This window comes from Podarcis muralis, chromosome 4, assembly GCF_964188315.1.
Source record: "Podarcis muralis chromosome 4, rPodMur119.hap1.1, whole genome shotgun sequence".
In the NCBI taxonomy this organism is placed as follows: Eukaryota; Metazoa; Chordata; class Lepidosauria; order Squamata; family Lacertidae; genus Podarcis; species Podarcis muralis.
Window position 1 is genome coordinate 81,168,925 of NC_135658.1, and position 20,859 is coordinate 81,189,783.

Consider the following 20,859-nt stretch of genomic DNA (forward strand, 5'->3'; position numbering starts at 1 on the left):
CTTATCGCAAAATATTGGAAGACACAAGATTTGCCCACACTGGAAGAGTGGCAGATGCAATTGATGGACTACATGGAACTGGCTGAAATGACTGGCAGAATCCGAGATTTGGGAGAAGAAACAACGGAAGAGGACTGGAAAAAAATTAAGGACTATTTACAAAAACAATATAAGTTGTATGAATGTTAAAAATTTACACGATTCGGAAACTATAGCTTCAGCAATTAGATTTGGGAAACAGGAAATTATATTTTAAGTAAGAAAAGGTCAAAATCTAAGGTAATACTATGTTTAATTTAAGATATAAGTAACTGATGAAAAGTATGTTAAATTTAGAGGTATAGTATTTGAAAAGTACAAAATAAGGTACGAAACAAGGTAATAATTTGCTGATATCTTTATTATAAAGAATGCAGGGTAAGGGAGATGCGAGGAAGTCCAGTTAGTTATATAAAAAATGTGTTGAATGGTTGGTTTTCTTTTCTTCTTTTTTTCTTGTTCTTTTACTTTTTTCTTCAGTGTATGTTTCTAACTTTGTATTTGAAAACTTAATAAAATATTTATATATAAAAAAAGGGAAAATCCTTTCGCTTTTCTGGGGTGCAGGGAAGTCTCAGAGCCGGAGGCTGCGGAAGGGACCCCCTTTGCTCTGCCCTCTTCTCCCATCTTAGATTCGCATGGGGGTCCCCGCCCGAGCTTGCCTGGCCACCGGGCCACACAAGGGCCGCGCTCTACGCGGCGCACCTTGCTAGCCGCGCAGCTGTCCTCCGCGGCTGCGGAGCGGCCCTGCGCCGGTGCCCAGCCCCTCTGGGCGCCCGCTGCGCTGCCAATGACAAGCGGGCGACGTCGCGGGCAGGGAAGGAGTCGCTTTCTTTCCCGATCCTTCATCCTCCCAGTCTTCCAGCCCTTTTTTGGGTTGGAAGCTCGTCTCGTTCGCCCTTCTCCTTTCTTCACCCTGCGCGCAATTTTCCTCCCTCGTCTCCCTCCCCATTTCTCCTTCCTGACTGACTGACTGACTGACTGACGGGCTCGGGCTTCGGCTCGGGCTCGGGCAGCCACAGCGTCGGCGGTGTTGGCGATCGGCGGCGCGGGGGGATGGCCCTCCCGGGGGAGCCGGCGCTGCTCAATGGGGTTGCCAAGGAGACAGGCCGGCCGCCCCCCTCCCCCGGCCCGGCGCCCCCCGCCGCGCCGGTGCCCGTTATCGAGCTGGTGCGCGCCGGGCGCCCTATAAAAGCCGCGGACGCGCCAAGCGTCGACAGGCAGAGCCAGCGCGGCGACGGCGCTCTGCTGGAGGGGCGCCGAGATTATTGGGGGGGCTCCGCCCCCCCAAACGAATTTTTGAGGGGGCTCGGGCCCCCTCAGGCCCCATGGAGTCGGCGCCTATGCACCGGGGGATCAGGACCGGCCCGTTACACCAACAAAGATAAAAGGCTGTCAGACCCCGCCCCAGGTTGCGGGAGCAACATTGCTGCTTGCTAGAACCTGCCTGAGCTTGCCTGGTCTCTTGCCTCGTGTCCTGCCTTGGCCCTGTTGGACTGACTCCTCACGGAACCCTTGGATTCGGGACCGGACCTGGACTGTGTTGCTCGGGTTACCCCCGGGCCCAGCACACATACAATGTACTGGGCCCAATAAATCAACTCCAGGTTGGTGGTGATGCTCACTGCCAGACCAGCCTCTAGACTTCCTCTTCTGCCATTGAAAAACAAAACAAAACTTGTCGCAGGCCTGTGTTTAGAGCCCTGTCAAGGACCTGTATATAACCCTGTTCTATTAACCTGCTACAATATCAGAACCTATACAGATCTTGAATAAGTAACTGAGGTTTAGCAGGCAACGTAAGGATCTGCAGAGCTGAAGGGACACGAAGTTCACTTGTTGATGTGAAATGACTGACAAAACGTTTGGCTGCAGACCTCTCTTTTCAGCTAACACATGGATGTAAATAAAACTGCCCTGATTCTTGACTGATCTAGCAGCCAAAAATATTCTATTGTACATTTGAGCATCTGTTTATTTGCTACACAGGACTTCTTTCCCCCATCCAATCCTTTGATTTCTTCCTCTCTCTATATACATATTGCTTACATGGCGTTTCATAATCCATCTATGAACAGGCCCTCAGTTTTGTCAGTCTTCAGGTAACAGCTTGGGGTAGGCTGGAACGGGTCCATAAAAATACAATGTGTAATCTCGAGGACTTCCTGCACAGGAAGGCATAAGTTCAGACCAAACGGCACCAAGCAAACAATGTGACCTGCGATGACTTAGTGAGAATAAACACACAGGTGAAGAGTTAACTTTCTGCTGGGGTTTTCGTCAGCAGTTCTGAAAGGATTAATGCTTAGGTCTGAGGAATGTAAAATTGCAATTTGTTTCCACCAGTATTAAATAAACCTGTTCACTGGGTTGTTAAGGAGAGTGTTGGATTTCCCTTGCTACGTTTCAGAAACACCACAATCATTCCCCACTGCTTTGACTTCTTTTTTTTATCAGAGCATTGCTATCAGCTCTGCTAAAACAATGACTGTGTTTCCAGCTTCTCTAAGCACCATAGTCTCATTCCTTATGTTAAATGTAAGTGATTTGCACACTTGGGTTTTATTTAGCCAGGTATTTAAAGTCTGCTGTACTTTGTATTTCATATTCCTTTGCTTAGAATTATGGGCGTAGCCAGGATTTTTGTTTGGGGGCAGGGGCAGCCAAACTTGTTGACCTCATTTTAGGAAAGCAAAGTTGCTGGGCTTTTTAAAGGAAATTAAAATTGTTGATCTTTTCTTGGGAAGGCATGGGTAAAAATACCCTGTAAATAGGACTTTGTGGGGAGCAGAACCTCAGATAATTGAGCACTTTCAATGCTTTTCAATAATACTTATGGATCTGGGGGGGGGCAGTCCCCTGCTCCCCCCCCGGCTACGCCCATGCTTAGAATCATGAACTTGTGGGGAAAGCCGTGCTGCCATTCCCTCACCCCACCCTACTTCCAGTCCCACTGTTCTTTGCTCTCTGGATTTCCACCAGTACATGACTTGCAGCCTCTATGATCCCAACAGCAATGCCATGCTGTGTTTCATTTAAGAAACAGCTATTCACCATCAGTCCAAAGATCTATCTGCTTTGCATCTAGCCTCAGAGAACGACCAGATCCAGATATATAAAAACATACATACATACATTTATATGCTGCCTTTCCACAGTTCAAACTATGCTCAAGGTGGCTCAAGGGGAAAAAATACATCACAGCAACATAACAAAAGTACAGTGGTGCCTCGGGTTACATATGCTTCAGGTTACGCCAGCTTCCCTGCCCCGGGTGCCAGCAACCCATGCTAGGCCACTGCACTGGATACAACTCGTTGATTCCACCTCTTACTGGGGTTGTATCTAAGGTAGTGCTAAGTCACTTACTGGCATACTTGTTCTGATGCTGAAATGTTTTGGGTCAGCAGAATGCTGCTGCACCAGAGAATGCATCAGCACATTGCTAGCAACTTTGTTGCACAATCTGTTACACAATGAGTTCCCCCCAGTGCAACTGTTGCAATGGATTCCTCTGTTAAAGGTAAAGGTACCCCTGACCATTAGGTCGTCGCAGACGATTCTGGGGTTGGGCGTTCATCTCAATCTATAGGCTGAGGGAGCCGGCATTTGTCCACAAACAGCTTCCAGGTCATGTGGCCAGCATGACTAAGCCACTTCTGGCAAACCAGAGCAGCACACGGAAATGCCATTTACCTTCCCGCCGGAGAGGTACCTATTTATCTACTCGCACTTTTGACATGCTTTCGAACTGCTAGGTGGGCAGGAGTAGGGACCGAACAACGAGAGCTTACCCCGTCACAGGGATTTGAACTGCCGACCTTCTGATGGACAAGCCCTGGGCTCTGTGGTTTAGACCACAGCGCCACCCGCGTCCCTCTGGGATTCCTCTGTTACACAACATTAAAAAATCACCTGTCTGCAGCTTCCCCCCTCTGATCTGCAGGCACTTAGGGAAGGCTGCCTTCATGAGCGCTTGATGTCTTGTGACTACTGCTTCTTTAAAAAATCCACACTAAGTCACACACCAGGGAAACGTGAGATCTTCCCTGAAAATGTGAACACTGAGCTGCTCCGAGGCAAATGATTCTCCATGGTCGGAGGCACACTTGACTCCTTTTTATTATTATTGTTTTCACCTGTGTGTTTTCAATCACTTTAAAGGTTTCAGACCACTCTCTGGGGCTGTTTTACATGCTACCCTGAAGTGGGGGGTGAAACAAGAGAACTCAATACATTTTGAAGCCTGACACAAAAACCCCAAAGAGTAAAAATACAATACTAAACTAAATAATTTTATGATTTGCTGCCCTTTTAATGGTTTCCCAAAAGCTGATACGTGGGGCAAGGTGCCTCCCCTTGCCTATTGGTGAGGCTTGTTCTGGTATGAAAGGTTTGTCCCCTTTCTGGAAGTGCAAACTTTGCTAGCCAGGATTCTGAACAGATATATTGTGCCCTTCCTACCTCTCCTTTGCCTCACCTCTCCTAGTTCATTATCAGAGCTTTGCACAGCTCCCCATTTTTTTATTTTTTGCAAAGTGTTTGGTTTTCCCCAAATCTAACCGTCTGATACGTTCCAAGCACTGAACATATTTTATGAGTGCTAGCAGTTTGATACCCGCCCAGTGGCTGAATCAGGACAGAGGCCTCAGTTGCTCTTAAACATTCATACACACATTTCAATAAACATTCTATACAATAAATATTCTATTTAACTTTATAGAATGTAAGGGATACAAGGTGGGTCTTGTGTCTTCAGGGATATTCCAGAAATTCCTTTCAAAAATTAAGTCTAACATTTTCATTTGTGGGGCTATATGGAAAAGGATGCAGGCATTATCCTTGTCCACTAAGTAGTCAAATTTGCTCCCACCTTCCAGTTTTTGTGTTTGGTATGGTTTGCCATCGTGGGTTAAACCACAGAGCCTAGGACTTGCCGATCAGAAGGTTGGCGGTTCGAAGATAAATAAATAGGTACCGCTCCAGCGGGAAGGTAAACGGTGTTTCCGTGTGCTGCTCTGGTTCGCCAGAAGCAGCTTAGTCATGCTGGCCACATGACCCGGTAGCTGTACGCTGGCTCCCTCGGCCAATAAAGCAAGATAAGCGCCACAACCCCAGAGTCGGCCACGACTGGACCTAATGGTCAGGGATCCCTTTATCTTTATGGTTTGCCATTGAGTGAAAAGGCATTGATATTACTGAGAAGCATGAAGTGCTTGTTTTTTCAATTTATTTATTTCTTCTTTTTTTACTTTTATTAGCATGCAATGCAAATGAGACTGCAATCTTATACACTCTTATCTGGGAGTAAGTCTTATTGAACTTTTTTTCTGAGTAGCTATATATGGAATTGCATTGTATGTCATTTTAAATTTCTATTCTGGCTATTTTGCAATTATTTTTTTACCAACACCATCACCCTGATACATTTCCATGGAAAAGGTAAAGGTAAAGGATCCCTAGAAGGTTAAGTCCGTTCAAATTTGACTATGGAGTGCGGCGCTCATCTCAGCTTTCAGCCAAAGGAGCCAATGTTTGTCTGCAGACAGCTTTCTGGGTCATGATTAAACCTCTTCTGATGCAACAGAACACCTGTGCCAGAGCACAGGGAAATGGCATTTACCTTCCCGCTGCAGTGGTACCTGTTTATCTACTTGCACTGATATGCTTTTGAACTGGCAGATTGGCAGAAGCTGGGACAGAGCAACGGGAGCTCACTCCGTCACGTGGATTTGAACTGCTAACCTTACAATCAGCAAGCTCAAGAGGCTCAGTAGCTTAGACCACAGCACCACCCATGTCCCAGCTATAGGCCTGCTTGCAACTGAGGAGAAAGTTCAATAAACAATTCAGAAATCTCACTTAGGAAAATGAGACATGCTGTACTTCTTAGAGACAGTAAACTCTCTCGGTCCCCACCCCCATTCTAGCTAATTTGTTTAGAGAGTGATGTCTTCCCAAATGGACCTTAAGTTGCATTCACACAGTACATGGAAATTCTGCATCCCAGGCAGAAGATGGTGATGAGCAGCATTGCATGTTGCTGCAGAAGCATGGAAATGTCATACATAAGCAGCTCTTTCTTGCCTCCTGTGTGCAAAATGCAAATAGTATTATCAAGGTGTGGAAAAGTATGCAGAACAGCATTTGCTCACATTCATCATCTGTTAGCCTCAGCTTTCCTTTTCCTACCACCAACCTATCCCCCTGGCTCGTTTTTCAGATTTTAGTCTGTGAGCTCCTTGGAGCAGAGACCTGCTTTCGTTCTTTTCTGATTATGGTGTTAACAGAAAATAAAGACCGATAGCACTTTATAAGTGATAAGCAAGAAGAATCAGGGGGCTGTATCCAGCAGTTCTGTTAGTGCCAGTACTTTTGGCTGTGCAATGAAACCCCTCCCTTCTCCGCGCACACACACCCCCCCACCCTCCATCCACTCTTGAGGGTTGGGGAAAACCCACGGGGAAAAGGCAGGGAGAGAAACTTCTGTTGCACTCTCAAAAGTGCTTGTGGAACTGTTTTGTTGGATCCCGCCCATATTGTGGACCTCGGAGTGATAAGGAGGGGAGCTGATGACGTCCATTCATAAGAGAACTTAATGAGCTGCAGCCTGCAGCCAGAATTTGCCTTCAGTGGGTGGTAAGGCTCTTTTGTTCATGAAAGCCTTGTGATCCACCAAAAGGGTCCCACTGGCAGGAGACACAACCTTTGCTGGTTTCTGCCCTCCCTCTTAAAGTCCCCAGTGCTACCTCCTTCAACAGCATGAGAGATAGCACTGGGGGCTGCAAAATAAAAGGAGAATCAGCAAAAGTAGCCTCCCTCCACCAGTGGGAATGGTCTCTGAGTGAAACTGGTCTAGAAAAGTTGGCTCAGTTGAATAGAGTGTGGTGCTGATAACACCAAGGTTGCAGGTTTGATCCCCGTATGGGATATCTGCCTATTCCTGCACTGCAGGGAGTTGGGACTAGATCAGTGTATCCCAAACTTGGGTCGCTAGCTGTTTTCAGACTACAACTCCCATAATCCCTAACTAGCAAGGTGAGTGGTCAGGGATGATGGGAATTGTAGTCCATGAACAGCTGGAGGCCCAATTTGGGAAACACTTGGCTAGATCAGGGTCCCTTCCAACTCTAGAATTCTATTATTCTATGAAGTGAAATCTAGACCCACACAACACATATTTTATTAAACTGAAGCAACCATTTGTATGAATTTGGCCATCATTTCAGAAAGCGTTTTTATCTGCCGGGTATAAGATGGAGTTCTTGGAGATTAAAAGAAGTCACACACACCCCTTCAGAGTAGGTCACGTGGCGTTTGAACTCTTTTCCACACCCTGATAATAAATATCTTGACATTTCCTCCCCTTGCACATACTTCACTTTTGCTTTGACTCCTGGTCACCAGGTGCTCAGCACCTCCTCGTAAGAAATGATAAGCTCTCAGCATCCTGTCAAACAAGGCCCGGCTTATGTAAACACAGTGGATTTGAATTATATCTGCGTCTTTGAACACCAGGATGAGGTGCTTAGCTAAATGTGACTAAAAAGAAAGGAAAGATGCAGTCCGAAAGCCTCTCAATTAATATTTTGAAGGGCCTCGTTCCAGAAAGAGACAGAAGTTCATATTAAAAGAATACCATCTTGTGGACAGCAGCTAACTAGACCTAAAATAGGATCTTCCTTCTCTCCTTTGAACTGGCTTCAAAGCAGAACAAGATAAGGAGCACTTCTTTAAAAGAGATATTTGTGACAAAAGGCCTGGTTTTTTAAGAAGGGGGAAGGGCAATTTTTGCTCAGGCATAGCCCCTTTCCTTCAGAAGACAAGGGCGCCTTTTAATTTATCCCACCGTTAGGATAAACAAACTTTTCACTCTCTCAAGGATCTTTCTAAAAGGGAACTCAAGAGTCTGTGCCCTTCTGTGTGCACCAAGCTGCCACCAATGAATCACAAATTCTTCAGGGATTTCTTTCTTTCCAAAAATTAGTTGGGAATTAGTGCCTTAATGGCCTTCAGATATGCTTTGTTTTCAAAGTGGAAGCAGCATAAGGGTGACTATTTAGCTGCCAATAGGGAAGTGGACATCGGCATTGATTTTATTATTCAATTAGCGCTGAAAATAAACAGCACATGTGCGTTGCGGGGAGAGTGGTACAGGAAAATCAGGATTATCTAGCTACAGCAGGAAATGGATGCTAATTATTCAAACATAAACACTGGGGATATTAATAAAGGTTTACCAAAAAAACAAAACGAAACACTATTACACAAGGCCTTCTATAATGAGGTAGTTCTGGTTTGCGCCATGCCTTTTAAGAGAATGCATTTGCTGCTTGCCAGAAGGCTGTCCTAACCTTACAGTAACCCTATGAACTAATAGTAAACTAAGCTCTCTGAACGTGGCCAAAGGGTACAAAGCCCAAGGGGACAGTGTCTGCATGCAGGATGGAGGCACCATGTCCCAAATACACCCAGAACAAAGAGGACGAGTGACTGGATTTCTAGTTCTTTATTGGCAAAGCGCTCAGTTACATCAGCTCCTAACATGCAAGTGAATGCAACAACGCTCCCAGCTATCTAGCTATCTAGGCACCTACGACTGGACAGCTGCAGCAACAGTGTGGCTCTGCCTTTTTAAACTCCCTTGCCCAAAGTGGTGTGCTCTTCCTCAATGGCAGCTCTAGTTGCTTCCAGTTCTTCCTTGAGAGTGCAGACAATGGAGCAGGGGACCCGGGGGTTTCCAAAGCCATGGCTGCCTCTGGAAGCACCTCAGTCTCTCCAGTGTCTGAGACCTCCTGCATCACTTCTCCTGTCTCTTTTCCCTTCTGTGTGAAGAACGGCACTATTCTAAGCAATTCTGTTGTGTTGCTGTTTTAAAATACTGTTTTCCCCCCACCCCTCACTTATTCTATAGAAACTGCATTCATTGCATAGGATTATTGTCGAGTTGGGAATTGAGCTCTGCACCCACATATTACACACACAACAACAACAACAACAACAACTCTGCACAAATTGCAGCCACACTTTATTCATAAAATGAAGCTTCCATCTTGCCCAGATTAAACAGGTGAAGTTTAAACCTTGCTTTGGGGCTGGCAGCAGTGGCGTAGCGTGGGTTGTCAGCACCCGGGGCAAGGCAAGTAATTTGCGCCCCCTAACCCGTGGATTTGCGCCCCCTAACCCGTGGATTTGCGCCCCCTAACCTGTGGATTTGCCCTAACCCCAGATGTTGCGGCCGGCCCCCCCTGCACCCCCCACGCTACGCCACTGGCTAGCAGGGTGCTCTGTAGCCTTAAAACAGTTCTCCCTTAACTTGCGTCTATTTTAGAGTGTCCAAAGGATTCTCGGTGATTATTTGGCGATGGCAATTTCTGAGAAAGTACTTTCTAACAGATGAAAGCACTATGCAGGCTTGGACAGAGTGCTTTCCTCCCATGCAAATACAGCCAGAAGTTTAAAGGCAGTACAAAAAAAGGGGGGGCTACGGGCTTAATAAGTCAATTTCCGATGCTACAAAGAGGCATGAAAACAGGAAGTGTGAGTCACTCACGTTTCCGTGCCCTCTACACAGGTTCACAAACATGTGGAACTGCTCTGATACTTCAAACCCAGACACATTATTCATATTCTAGATGGTGGGAGAATAGGTCTCGGTCTTTGTGCAACATGGAAAGGGTGCCAACTAAATGCAGGGTAATACAAAGGGCACAGGAGTACCAGAACTTCTGCTTGCCTAGAAAGCTTCCAGCCTAACTATGTTCCACATGCCAGCTTTAAAGAAGACTGTCCCATATTTGAAGGCCTCTCAGAGGAAAGTCCTCTTTTTGGAGGAGTCCTCTGTTTGAAAGGTTATCCACTCCAAGCAGATCTAAAGGCATAAAGCCAAAAGAAGTGAGAGCAGGGGTCTGGAAGTTGCCCATCAACAGCTGTATGGACAGCAAACTGAGCCAACATGCAGGTCTTAGAATCATAGGATTGTAGAGTTGGAAGGGACCCTGAGGATCATCTAGTCCAACCCCCTGCAGTAAAAAAAGGCAAAGGTACAGGACCCCTGGATGGTTAAGTCCAGTCAAATTTGACTATGGGGTGCGGCACTCATCTCCGCTTTCAGGCCTAGGGAGCCAGCATTTGCCCACAGACAGCTTTCCGGGTCATGTGGCCAGCAGGACTAAACCACTTCTTGAGCAACAGGACACTGTGATGGAAGCTGAAGCATACAAAAATGCTGTTTACCTTCCTGCCACAGTGGTACCTATGTATCTATTTGCACTGGTGTGCTTTTGAACTGCTAGGTTGGCAGCAGCTGGGACCGCCAACCTTCTGATTGGCAAGCCCAAGAGGCTCGGTGCTTTAGACCGCAGTGCCACTTGTGTCCCTACTTAAACCCCCTGCAATGCAGGAATATGCAGCAGTCCCATACAGGGATTGAACCTGCAACCTTGGCATTATCAGCACCACACTCTAACCAACTGAGCTATCAGCTAGTCACAATATTCCCCACTATGGTATGGCTACTTCACTCAAGTAATTATTCTACATTTACATCAGTAAACATGAATCGCATATGCAAGTTTTATAGAAATCTGTGGTGTTGTTTGCCCTCTTTCTTTTTTTATATAATTAGGCTTATTTAGGCTGCCCTATCTGTAGGGCTGAGGTCCTCATCACTTAGGATCCAATATACAGCAAGTTTTAAATAAATAAAGGGTTGATCTGATCTATGGAATTAAATCTTGTGAGACTTGCTTGCAAATAGATGCATCTCAGGACCACTTGGTCAGGTGTGTTAAACTGCCTAATTCCTCCAAATTTCACCACCGTTTGTTGTGTAAGGGATATTTAGATTTGTGAGTCTAGCAAGCGGGAGACTGGAAAAGTGACAGCTGGCTGTGATAGACTTGACAGCCCTGGGAAATTAGCATTACCTGAACCAAATTAGTCAAATGAAACACGAGGTTGAAATTGCATAAATGTTTTTTTCCCTCCCCAAAGCCTGCAACCCCATCTCTTCTTTCGGTATGTAGTGGGGGGTCAATTGAGTGTGAGTGATGATTTTGCATGTTAAAGAGCCCCATTATTCTCTTGCTGATTTTTCTTTTTTGTCTCTGGATACTGCTCTCTTGTTTTTGATCTGTGCTCTATTGTGGAGGGAAAGAGTGTAGGACTTGCAGGCAAGGGCTGCAACCCAGATGTTCCAAGCCACCCACAGATCCTGGTCAATGGGCCATAAATCAACGAGGAAGAGAAAGATTTGCAAAAGAATCAAGAGGCAACCACCAGGGGAGGCTTGGATAAATGGGAGACTGCTAGGGGCATGGTACCAGTAGATGGACAGGCTGAGAATAATTTTTTCCTAGGGTAAGGCTGTGCTCCCTAATGGCCCTGAATTTAAACAACACACATCAAGAAGGATTGCTTTGCATGCTTAGACTCCTCATCAAATTGTCATATAACAACATCTTGCAATAAACGTCAGGGTCATTGAGCGACTGAATGCTAAATGCTGGCTGTACCCAACAACTGTGTAAATACTAAGTGGGACTTTCCCAGTAAAGGGGGAGGGGGGTTGTTTGGCGGCAGCAGTGGTGGAGGAAATATAAAGGTAAAGGTACCCCTACCCGAACGGGCCAGTCGTGTCCGACTCTAGGGTTGTGTGCCCATCTCACTTAAGAGGCCGGGGGCCAGCGCTGTCCGGAGACACTTCCGGGTCACGTGGCCAGCATGACGAAGCTGCTCTGGTGAGCCAGCACCAGCGCAGCACACGGAAACACCGTTTATCTTCCTGCTATAAAGCAGTACCTATTTATCTACTTGCACTTAGGGGTGCTTTCAAACTGCCAGGTGGGCAGGAGCTGGGACCGAAAGACGGGAGCTCACCCCGCCACGGGGATTTGAACCACTGACCATGCGATTATACCTCTTTATAAAATGCTGTTAAAAGTGTTGGTTGGGAATTGGGGCAAATGGTAGTGATGGCAGAGCAAACTTCAGTTCCTATTGTCTTCTGAAAGACTGGCTGGTGGCTGGCTGGCTGGCCAACTGGGAAGGGAGGAAGAGAGGAAGGAGGAAGAGGTAAAATAAAATTCCCTGCAAACAGGGTTCTAACTGGTCTGCTTAGCCACTCCAGGTATAGCACCAGCATTTGTGGCATTGGGTTGCATAACCAGCCCCCCTGCAATAATGGCTATTGCAGTGATTGATCATTGCCATGCATCACAATCAACAGCACTGGTAATATGCCAGCAGTCTTGTGCATAGGAGACCAGAGTTTGATCTGCCTATTATTCTCTGATTACATTATCAAATATTTACAGATGCAGGTGTGATGAGCAATAGTTCAGCTATGTTTTTAAAATGTAAGATGTCCCATGACCCAGTGCACTGTGGGACTCAGGCTGGCTTCAATAAAAATAATAATTTTGGTTTAGAAGTAATAAGCACTTTGCCTTTTTCCTACTAACAACTACATATATGCAACAGAGTAATGTCTATAACATTCCATTCCGTTTGCAACACATTTGCACATGCGGGTTTTAGGGACTATTCTAGATAAAAAGCTTTTAGCTCATTTGTAAGGTTTAGAGTGTGTACAGATAAGTTCTAACAATATATGCATGTTGGACTGCCTTGTGATGTTCTTAACTGGAAAATGAAATCTTGGGTGACCTTGTTCCATTTAATCGCCCTGATGAGATACCCCTTGATTTAAATCACATGTCACTTAGAGTTATTTATAGGGCAATGGTGGAAGTGGAGCCACTCACTGAGAGTTAGCAGATATTAGATTTTACATCATACATTTTCACTAATGGGTTTAAGTTAACAAGTATAGAAATCCTCCAGTGATTCGAGCTATTTGAAAATTATCCATTCATAACTTTTACCAAACATATGTCTGAAACTTGCATTAAAACTCTGTATTTTCTCTCCTAATGGAAGTCTATTTGGTGACAATATCATTCTGAAAACATCAAACTTCTGATGCATCACTAAGTACTGATGGCTCCAAGTTTAATTGCCTGTGTCAGAATCTTCCCCCACCCAAAAAAAATTAGGCACTAAAATCCATCAATATGCTACAACACTTCAACTACTAACGTTAGAGTCTCTTAAAAACTCATTGCCATCTGCCCTGTCATAGTAACAAATGAACCACTGAGATTTCCATGGGACAGTCTTTCAAATTAGTGAAAGTTTGGGGAGAGAGTTATGTGCTTCAGAGCCAGATGGAGATCTCACAGCAGGAATGGAAGTCAACAAAGTGGGTAGCAAGGGGATTCCATAAATTCACAGGATCCCTGGGCAGAGCTAAATGGATCAAGTGACAAGGAGACTAAACATTAAACACCATTGCTTTATATGACATTGTCTTTGTGCAATGTAAATGCAGGGCCGGTGCATTTCTTTATTAGAGGGGAAAGGCTTACTGTTGATGGTGTCTGCAGGCATCTTCTCTGTAATGTGTGCAATCTCTGGTTTTCTTTGTTTCTTTTTCTCAGCAATATGTCAGAATTTACCCTAAGACGAAACAAGAACATTCTAGTGAATGTTCCGCAGGCACAATGTAGAATTCTGCTACTGAAGCTAAGCAGACCTGACCTTATAACTTGCCTGGATAGAAGTGGCTGGGATGGAACTGTGTTTGATTGAATATCTGTAGCTTTTCCAGCAGCAGCAAAGTTAAGCTCAGAGATGCTCACATCAATAACAAAGGAAGTGTGCTGCTCTGAGGATTTGGGGGGCGGGGCGGCGGAGAGCAGGTTAATAGGAATAATTGATTAATCAATGAATGGCTGGATGCGGAGTCTGTAGTAAAGCTGCTCCCTTTGCTTGTGTTCGTGTTTGCAATTAACTAAAATGTCATTTTGAAACCCTCTCGCTACAGTTTCTTGCAGCAATGGACAATTTGCAATGTATATGGCATGGCATTTGTGAGCTGTAATGTGTCCAAGGTGCAATGAGGACATCATCATGCGGCCAATTATCCCTCAGCATATCCAGGTACGGCTGGGAGAAACCCCTCTTTGAAATCCTGCACAGCCACTGCTAGACACTGCAGACACTTCCGGACTAGATAGGCCAATGGCATTACTACGGGGAAGAGAAGGGCAGGCTTTCCCAGCTGCCAGCAGTGGCCATCGGAGGTGTTGTTTTTGCTGCTTTTTCATATAATAAATCGGGTCCTTCCTTAAAGAGGGCATGTGTTGCAGTGCGACCTGACAACCAAACCCTGTGTTGTGGGTGGGTACTATTGGATAGTCACAACACCCTATTGGTAGGTCCCTCGGTGCTGGGTTTAATCAGGCCAATGGGACACTAGCCAAATGGATCGAGGGACCTATATTTGCCCATGCACGTGACCCTGAGCTTCCTCTTTGGGCCAGTGCATTGGAACACCTCTCCCTACTTTTAGGGTTTGTGCGCTTGACCTTGCTATGCCGTTATATGTCGTCTATCATTGGGACAGGGGCACAGCAGGAATTTTCCCCACTTGGCTGATTGGCTGGTGCCATTTGGGTTCTGCCTGCCGTGTAGCAAATCGTCACAACTTTTAAGGTTGCGGAGAGGCTCTGGTTCAGGTGATAGGGATGGGGAAACACTCTTGCCATCCCTATGAGAAGCGTATTCCATTAAAGGAATCCAGGGACTCAATGGTTTGGTCAACCCTGAGACAGGTTGTGCACGTGCCTGAGTCCAGGGGGTCACCTGGGTGGTGGACTAGCCTGACCCCGGCTTTCTGCTGTTCCAGGTGTTCACCCTAGCCTGACCTATGCTGGTGCCCTGGGTCAGCGCTACCTGCCACAGTACAGGGAGCTAGTCGAACCAGAGCCTATGCAACCACTTACTTGATGTAATCAATAAAGTTGTGGCCTAAATTCTGCCAAAAACCAAACCAAAATTTGAGTCTTGTCTGAATTTATTTAAGGAGGAGGTTAAAAGGCCTAAACACGCAATATAATTGCAGAGTTAGAATGGACCATGAAGGTTACCTCTTGCAATGCAGGAATATTTTGCCCAATGTGGGGCTCGAACCCACAACACTGAGATCTCATTTTTGTATCTTATTGTTAAAGGTAAAGGTAAAGGTAAAGGGACCCCTGACCACTAAGTCCAGTTGTGGACGACTCTGGGGTTGCGGCGCTCATCTCGCTTTATTGGCCGAGGGAGCCAGCGTACAGCTTCCAGGTCATGTGGCCAGCATGACTAAGCCGCTTCTGGCGAACCAGAGCAGCACACGGAAACGTCGTTTACCTTCCCGCCGGAGCGGTACCTATTTATCTACTTGCACTTTGACGTGCTTTCGAATTGCTAGGTTGGCAGGAGCAGGGACCGAGCAACAGGAGCTCACCCCGTCACGGGGATTCGAACAGCCGACCTTCTGATCAGCAAGCCCAAGGTTCTTCGGTTTAACCCACAGCGCCACCCACGTCCCATATCTTATTGTTAGGAAGCATTTATTAACATGAAACATTTGTTTTACCTACTAATATTACTATGACTTTTTGTGGCTGCTGATTTATTTTTGGACCTGCAAAAGAGGACACAAATTTGCAAATGATACAAAACACATGCAAATTTTATGCAAGTGGGTTGGAAGGCTCAATCCATATCCACCACCCTGGGTTCAGAAAATCCTGTTGCCCTCCTTGCACCATGTATGGAAATTACTCTTGTTTATCATCTTAGTATTACGGCAACAATTCCTACATAAGATATCAGGATATGTTGGTGGTTCAATATTTGGCTTCGCTGCTCCCAGCTCCATCACTTGTGATCCATTGATTGCAATTAAAGTGAGCTTCATATAAAGCCTTGCTGCTAATGGGAGCTTTTGTATTTCTCCTCCCCATCCCCTGCCTTTAGCCTTGCTTCACATAAGACCCATTATCCCACATCTAAACAACATTTAACACACAGAGGGGGATATTAAAGCAGATAGATGAAATCTGCCAACTTAGTAAATTTTCCCTTTTGCATCCCTGCTATAAGGATAAAAACAGATACATTGATCCTTATCAAATTGAATGTAACACACTGGTCTGAAGCAGTTTTGCTTGGGAATAAGTCCTATTTTGTTCAATGGAAATTAATACAAAGTCAATGGTTACACACATACCCATGCATACACATGTACGTACATATCATAATTCCTCCTTAAGCCTATTTCCATAGTCAAGTTTGGCTGGACTTAACAATCCAGGGGTCCTTTAGCTTTTTGGTTTTTTTTTAATCCTAGTCTGATGATTGTTGGTCCTCCATCAACCTCTCATGTCTGTCTATACCAATCAACTACCCTGTTCAGCAGTGTCTTTCCCTGCCTCTCTTCACAGTCCAAAAGCGGGTTTTTGTTGCTTCTATCTATTTGTGTCTCAGACCAAATTCAGCAGTCTCTTTCCTAGCTTTATCTTGCTTTTTGCCAGACTTCCCTCTACTTTGGAATTGGCTTCTTTTCTCACTTCATCTACAGATGGAGACATTTCCACCCCCCCATCCATCCAACAGAATTGCAGGTAGTACTATTAAAGAGGCATTCTTGCCTTTAGTGAATACTCTCATCCCACTGCCATGTCCTGTTAGCAGGTTTTGCAGACCCTTGTACAGTGGTACCTCGGGTTACAGATGCTTCAGGTTACATACGCTTCAGGTTACAGCAGTGGCGTAGCGTGGGTTGTCAGCACCCGGGGCAAGGCAAGTAATTTGCGCCCCCTAACCCGTGGATTTGCACCCCCTAACCCGTGGATTTGCGCCCCCTAACCTGTGGATTTGCCCTAACCCCAGATGTTGCGCCTGGTGCGGCCGGCCCCCCCTGCACCCCCCACGCTACGCCACTGGGTTACAGACTCCGCTAACACAGAAATAGTACCTCGGGTTAAGAACTTTGCTTCAGGATGAGAACAGAAATCATGCTTCAGCTGCACTACGGCCCCATTAGCTAAAGTGGTACCTCAGGTTAAGAACAGTTTCAGGTTAAGAATGGACCTCCAGAACGATTTAAGTTCTTAACCCGAGGTACCACTGTAATGCTTTTTAAAAAAAAAATCTGAAGAAGAGAGCAGCAATCTAAAAAACGCTATTGACACTTCAGAGTACAGGCAACTCCCAATTTAAGTGGGGGGGGGAGGGGTTGCATTCTAAGGCACCGCGAATTCAAGTGAAATCATGAAATCATATTTGAAACACCATTGGAAAAACCCTGCAAACACCCCATTCTGCCCCTGCCTTTTGTGATGTTTTCAGGTCACTACAATACTACTTTAAACAGTCATGGCTCCCCCCAAAGCATTCTGGGAACCTCAGAATGTAAAGTGCACTGAGAGCTGCTGGGAGACCCTTATTTTCCTCTTAGAGCTACAATTCTCAGAGTTCCCTGTGAAGAGCGACTATAAAACCACTCTTGAGAATTGTAGGTCTATGAGGGACAGAAGGGCTTCCCAACAGCTCTCAGCATCCTTAACAAACTACAGCTCCCAGGATTCTTTGGGGGAGGCCATCACAGTTGAAAGTGGTATTATAGTGCTTTAATTGCTTGGTGTGAATGTGGACAATGATGTGTGCTTCTGCTGATGCACCAGAAAATGCCTAGGACTTAATTTATGCCAGGACTCTCCAAGGCTCTTATTTTCAATGTCTTGGCTCAACTATGGAAGCAATAATAAATTGAAAGTGTTCCTAAGCAGGTGCAAATTTCCTCATCATTGGCAAACTTCAGCAAGTCCCTACAAATCAGAGTTGAAGGGTACACGCCTCTGGGTCACAGGGTATTGTTTCCACACAGACCTGAGCTTTCCAATCTGTCTTTCTAGAGAAGGGTGTAGCCAGTGTGGGGGTGATCCATATACTGTTGAGCTCCCATAAGCGCCAGCCAGCATGGCCCATGGCCAAGGATGATGGAAGATGTAGTTTGGCTCTGGCTCAACCACTCTTGGTTCCGGCAAGGCCTTTTTTCAGGGGAACTGACAGGAACTCAGTTCCAGCATCTCTCAGGTGGGTTCTGGCACTGTTCTAAGAGAATGATGGAGGTTTTCTGGCACCTCTTTTTCTAGAAAAGTAGCACTGGTTCTGGCTCTGGTGGTGACTATACTGCATCACCCCTAACCAAATACCTCCAAGGTGATGTGTGATTTGCCATCCTATGTCTGCTGGCTGCCCACCCCTGCCAAATAGGGCTAGCCTAGGTTGTCATCTAATTTTGCCTAGCGCTGATAAGACCAGCCCTTCAGCCAGCACATTTTTTTGCCATGAAAGGAGAGTTGATTGGGACACAAAACAGTAGAAATTGCTTCATTCATAGCACACCACCCCCACCCCCTTCGTGTCTCCTAATCTAGCTTGTTTACAGCTCCTTGGAAATGCAGGGTCTGAACCTTCTGTTCCTGGTATAAGGTCAGAGTAATGCTGCGATTCCAAGCATCCTTATCTGAAAGAACATCTCATTAAAATCAACGGGGCTTACTTTTGGGAAAGTATGGATAGGCTGGGGCTGTGAGAGGAGGTTTTTTTATCTTGGCTTCAGACTGCAAACACAATCTGTACCTCCATCTCTAGCTGCCTTATCAGTGGCTCACTTAAGTGTTATTTAAAACAAATTTCCAGGCCAATAAAGCCTCTCCCCTCTGCAAACGTAAATTATATTTAATATTCCTGGGAACATGTAATGCTGCCAAAAGCTGAGGCAAGCCAGCTTGCATGACTTCAGTCCATTCTCAGCCCTTGATTACAATTTGATTTCCTTTGGCATCGAAAAGCAAAACTATTTTCGTGAACAATGTTTTTCCTTTACCAAGCGCGAGATCCCCCCTACTTGGCAGAGGGCCCAATCATTTGTAGACAACTTACCCTGCCTCTGAGCAAGAGCTCAGCCCCATCCTTTGATTTTTAAGCAGCACAAAGCAAGGAAAAGGGAACAGAATATCTATTGCTCACTTGAGAAGTGCATTGTTTGAAGGTGCAAGCTATCATTCAGCTTCCCTGCAATCTTTACCACCATCTTGTGCCTCTTTAACATCAAGACATATGGCCACCCCGGGGAAGCTGACGGTAATTTCACTGATATTGGATAATGTGTGCACAACTGGTGCTAACCTAAACTTCCTCGCTTATCCAAATATTACACAGCGGGATTTCTAAATGCTAGTTGAAATAAAGATGCCATTCGAAGTATGACAAATGTGCACACTAATCCACAATGAGGGTGTGGTCCCCCCCCTCATAAAATATAAGCTTGTCATTTCATTCAAACAGCACAATTATCCTTAAAAAGGCATGCGGAAGATTGTTCTTCCATTCACAGGGCTTAGCACAAAATGTTCCCATGCTCCTTCCCATGATCAAATCGCTAAAAGGATGGATAATTGTTTGCAAAGCTACACGCTTTCCCCTCAGTTTTTAGTCAAGCCTCAGTAGTCCCTGATGCAGTTACCCCCCTCCACACAACACACACAAATGCACCGCTGAACAATGAAGGCCTTCTGCCAGGAGTTGTTTTCCAAACAAAAGCCACATTTCATCGCTTAACATTTCCCTCCCACATATCCCATGTACACTCCACTCTGAGAAAATCTGCTGAACTTGAAGGAAGAGCTGGGGCCATGTAGTAGCTCTTTTGATTCAGCTCTGAAATTTGCTATTCATGGGGCCCTGAAATTTCCCCAGGCTGTGACACTGGGAGAAGGGGATGCAAAGAAGGTATGAGGCTCAACTTGCAACAGTACTGTACTCTCTTCCTCACAACGATTTCACGTCTAGCCTAAGTATCTTGTGCCAGGTCTCCTGCTGTCTTGGAGAAGGCAGCAGTGCCTGTACAGTGGTATCTCTGGTTAAGAACTTAATTCGTTCTGGAGGTCCATTCTTAACCTGAAACTGTTCTTAACCTGAGGTACCACTTTAGCTAATGGGGCCTCCCACTGCCACCACGCAATTTCTGTTCTCATCCTGAAGCAAAGTTCTTAACCCAAGGTGCTATTTCTGGGTTAGCTGAGTCTGTAACCTGAAGTGTCTGTAACCTAAGGTACCACTGTAATACAATCTTTAGAGACAACAGGAAAGGTTCAGTTTTCAACAGGGCTTGCCTTGCTCCCTTGAACTTTTTGCCAACAGCTGTCTCACTCTCACAACAGAGTTTATCTCATCTGTTGAGAACAAAGGCCAATGGGGCCGGCCCTAGCATTAGGCAGAGTGCTGCAACTGCCTCAGGTGATGGATGCTGGGGGCCAGCAGCTGTACTAGCAGCCACCTCCTGTTCCTTCTGAGCTCCTCAGGCCTCCTTCTTCAGGTATGGTGGTGAACAGGACTGTTTCTCACTGCCAAGTAAGATTCAGCAGCCATGCCAGTTGGCTTCTGTACAAGGACTAGGTAAGAGGTGAAAAGTAGTGAACATTCTTGAGCCCTGAAGGCCAAAGGTGAATTATGCCCTTATTCATAGCTTTATTCCAATAGCGTTGGGCCTGCCAGCCAAGGGGAGCTGAAGCACTGTTGAACTCCAGCGTCACATCCACTCTGCCAAGGAGATTCAAGTGTGGGCTGTTCTGCAGAGCCCCCTCTCCTCCCCCCTCCTGTTGGCTCCCATTGTGTAAGGAACATATTGGCCTCCTGAGGATGGATGTCATGCAAGAGGCATGTCAAATGGCAATTTGTTAGTGTTTAACGCACAAATGAAGCAGGCATGACCAGAAACCTGGGGTGCAAAGCAAGGGTGAAGGAGCCAAGTTTGTTCTGGGTATTTAGCTGCAAAGCACTACTGAGGATGAATGAAAAATGTTCCTAGTCTCAACTGCCCTGGCCTGTACCCTCCTGGCAGATACGACAGGCAAATTTTCC